Source organism: Hevea brasiliensis, chromosome 10, assembly GCF_030052815.1.
Source record: "Hevea brasiliensis isolate MT/VB/25A 57/8 chromosome 10, ASM3005281v1, whole genome shotgun sequence".
Lineage (NCBI taxonomy): Eukaryota > Viridiplantae > Streptophyta > Magnoliopsida > Malpighiales > Euphorbiaceae > Hevea > Hevea brasiliensis.
This window is the reverse complement of record NC_079502.1, coordinates 4,541,875-4,546,162: the sequence shown is the minus strand read 5'-3', so window position 1 is coordinate 4,546,162 and position 4,288 is coordinate 4,541,875. Positions and strand designations below refer to the sequence as shown.

Here is a 4,288-nt window from a genome sequence, read left to right as displayed (position 1 = left end):
TACCCAACCAGTGGCAGACATAGAATCTATACCTAAGGGAGGAGTGTGAGTTGGCAGGTCTATTGTCTTTCAATTCAAGGGATAACGATGCTAATGAGAAGAATATTGTTATGAAACCCGATGCAATGACTAGTTAATAGATGATAGTTTCTTCTCTCTTTAAATGTCAGCCATGGATCAGCCTTCATGTCTATTTAATTTAATTCACCTTCTTCATCTAAGGGAAAACCATCCATGTCTGGATTAAAGGAATGAAAAGTTTCAGATACCCAAGCAAAAAGTTTTTGTTAACACTGCAATATGGCTTGGAAGAAAGAAGAGCCTAAGTGCTTGCCTTAATAGAAAATATGGACGCATAAGGTCTTCGAGATGATTTAGGCTACATATCAAATGCTTTTACAGTTTGCAATCTGGAACTTGAATATCACGGATGGACATTACCTTTACTTGCTAAGCTCATATTTGAGAAACTGGAGCACATAGACTAGACGTTTGTAGATGAGGTCTGATTAGGTGGCCTGGTTTCAGAGTCTGCTCTTCTGTCTCTTTCACTTCCTCTTTCACTTCTACTGTTATCAGCAAATTTTAAGCTTGCCTGATGTAATCCTTGCTCCTTCTCCTTTGAATTCCATTCAGACATGTAATAGTCTTCTTCTGTAGCAATCTTTTTAGATGATAGTCCACAAAACATTCCACCCCATTGTGGGAAGTATATTGGACATATTGGTAGAGTGCAGCATATAATCATGAGACCCATGAGTGTTATGCCCCTTTCTTTGGAGTATCTGGATCCTTTGAAGAAAATTAGCTGTGTAAGAACTGCACCCACACTTCCACCACCTCCTGTCATACCAGATATTAGCCCTAATGACCTGAAGAATGAGACATGGTTGTATTATTAGAATTTAAACTTTGTAAGATAGAAATGGGATTAAGTGGGAGTAGAAATCTTAATTACCTCCTAGAGACAAAAGGAACCACACCAAACGTTAGCCCACATGCCGCTGGCAGAAGAAAGAGAAAGCAATCATCACTGCGATGGATGGAGTTAAGGATCCCACTCGTCCAAGAATGATGCAGAGTACACCTCCTCATTGCAAACCTCGTTGCCAGTACATCTGAAATCAGTCCTCCAGCTGGTCTAGAAACGATATTTACTAATCCAAAACTTGCTGCAATAATTCCTGCTGTGTGTAGTTTCAGATCAAATCTATCGTAAAAATATTCTGCTGTTATATTGTCAATTGTCAGCTCCACCCCAAAACAGTACCCGTAAGTTAATGCCAGGATCCACCCTCTGTAATTTGTAACCCCATGATAGAAGACGTTTGAGAATTTATCTTTGGCTTTATCCCCTGATTTCTGTAGCCTCCTGAAGTTCCCATCTGGCAGATCCTGGCCAAAGATCAATACTGCAAATGCTGATAACATTTGAAACAGGGCAGGGACGAAAAATGCAATTCCCCAAGCTGTAAATTTCTTCTGCTCCGATGTCGCGGATTAGGCCAAACACAAGGGGCATAATCAGCTGTGTTGCTCCACCACCAAGGTTGCCCCAGCCACCTGCAACGCCATTAGCGGTGCCAACTACTGGGGCTGAAAACATGGAGCTCATCCAGAATTGAGTTGAGACAAAAGTGGCAAGGGAGAAGCCCATGAAAAAACGTACGAGGAGAAAAGAAACAGGTGATGAGACAACGGAAGTGAAGTAGACCGCTGGTGCTGTAAGGAGTATCAGTGAAGCAGAGGCAATACGGGGTCTAAAAAGGTCACAGGCAGTCCCACGGCAATTCTCGCAAAGACAGCACCAGAGACGGATGCAATACCTGCATTGCCAATGTCTGTGGCTGTGAGATTGAGGTTGTCACGTATTATGGGAAGGAGAGGTGGAGCAGCAAAAGTGGACACAAAACAAGAGAAGAAAGACGCCCAAGACAAATGAAATGCCCGCATGTGGGGAGCTGCTATAGAGCATAACCGGAATTCAGTTGCCTTGTGCTCTGAGTCCACAGGAAGAGCAAATTTTTGAGTCTGAAATCCCGTCCCAGTAGTTTCCACTTCCATGTGCCTATCCTTTGGTGGGGCTAAAAGAAGAGGAATCTTTTAAGCTAATAAAATTTTGGGCTCTCTCTCTTTTTTTCCTCCAAGCTAACAGTAATTGATTAATGCCTGTTCCTCTTTATGCAGGAAAGAAGATGAGAGTGACTGGCTCCTGGTAAAGATGCCTTAAAGTACCATGTGTAATGATTGGAACCTTTTCTGCTTTCTATCTATCAAACTAGGATGTAGTCAATAAAGAAGAAGGGAAAATATGCAAAGACCGAACTGACTAGCTAGGGAAATCAAAAACTAAATAGTTTTATTATAATTAACCGAACTGACTAGCTAGATAAAATTAAATTGAATGGAATTTTTTTTTATTTTTTTTATTTAATTTTGTGTATGAACTTGCTAGTTTGAATGGAGTAAAGACCTATACCGAAAAGTTTAGGCCTTCGAATGCTAAACTCTGAGTCTGAATTAGTGAGCTAGAGAAAAGAAAAATCCTTTAAACATTCAGTTCAGTTAAAATTTTTTTTCAATTAATTTGGAAATATAATCAAATTGAACTAAAAAATTGAAATTCTTAAAAAAAATAATCAAATTAAATAGACTAAATTAATTAGCATCAATATAATTTGATTTTTCGATTGTAATAAAAAATTGTTGATCTTTACCTACCGCTCTAGTTCTTATTAACGTTATCTTAAAAGCTATTACTAAACAGAATAAATTCTTATTTAGCATTAAACAAATTAGGCAATTAGAATCTATATATATTATGGCTTTCACTGAGCTGAGTGACTGCTCCATTGGCCAATTTCTTTTGTCTGGAATTTAGTAGAACCTAAGACCACCAACCTCCATTCCAGTTTTGTTGTTGGATTATGCATTAAAGTGACAAGTCTAACAATAACTTGTGGCCGCTTGGACACTTCCTAATTTAGTTATTTAATTTGATATGATCAAAGGACTAATAAACCCTTTGCAAAAATGCTTCAACAAGTATTTTGTTAAGGGTAATATCGTCTTTCCATCCAAAGGCATCTTAACTACTTTCCTTTACATTTAATAATTAGAATATGAAATTAGAGAAGTTAATTAAGTAAGATTATCCAAACCGTATTATATTATATAGTATAGTATATGACTTATCTAGTCCGGCTAGCTACTCCTTCCACTACAAACTCAATAATGGCTTGCCTTTAGCAAGGTCATGCAAGATATATAATGCACTAATGATGGATCCCAATTGACCATTTTTTCTATTATATATATATGGATCCCAATTGACCATTTTTTCTATTTTATATATATATATATATAAGTGACCACATATATCAATTTAATGACATGCTTATTATAATTTATATTTGTAATTTTTAAATATATACTTCATCCAATTTATATGTGATTTATAAAAAAGTTGTATCTAATTTTTAAAATTTTTTGTAGCCTTTATTAAAATTATTAGCTAATTTTAATTCAATGATTTTGAAATTCTTTTCAGGCTTCACAAATTTAAATTTTAATAAAAATTACAAATTTAAATTGTCACGACCCAACCTGTGGGCCGAACTGGCACTAGGACCTGGGCCAGCCTAAAACCCTCAAGGCCCGTAGTAAGCCTAATTATTCCTTAACTCATCTCTAAGGCCCATTTGGGCCCAATTTCAAGAATTCAACCGAACAGAGTCCGGCCATAAAATTGACCTTTCAACGGGGAGTTTTTGACTCACTCGACATGTAAACACAATATATAATCAATTGGGGAGCTCAGCTCACCCTCTGCATACTCATAACAACATAAAAATAAATAGGAGCTCAGCTCCCTCATCCAGCCCAACACACATGCATAAAATAATAAGTTTATAGGTCCAAAATAACAATTTATATTACAGACCCAATTCAAATAAATATTTCTAACACATGCGAAAATTCTAAGAGTTAACAGGTTTATACAAACATTAATAAACGACCTGCGAGGGAGAAAAGCTGGTTAACCTCAAAAATATCCTCCTGTGGCCTGGAAAAATATTGAACAGGAGTGAGCGTTCGACTCAAAGAGTAAAATATCAATTTTAACCATAATCTCTATAACTATTTAAAACTAATGCACCCTGTAGAGTGAAATGCAACATTGCAATATTTTCACATCATAACAGCAAAAAGGTAATTTGGAGCACTCACACACCCAGTAATGTCAAATCATAAATATATGGGAGCTGATCCCCTATGCAACTCTCTT

General features: G+C 36.8%; 1 pseudogene; it reads right to left on the bottom strand.

The window, feature by feature from the left end:
- Positions 1-301: 301 nt before the first annotated feature.
- Positions 302-2,174, bottom strand: LOC131169466 (high affinity nitrate transporter 2.5-like; annotated as a pseudogene).
- Positions 2,175-4,288: the final 2,114 nt, after the last annotated feature.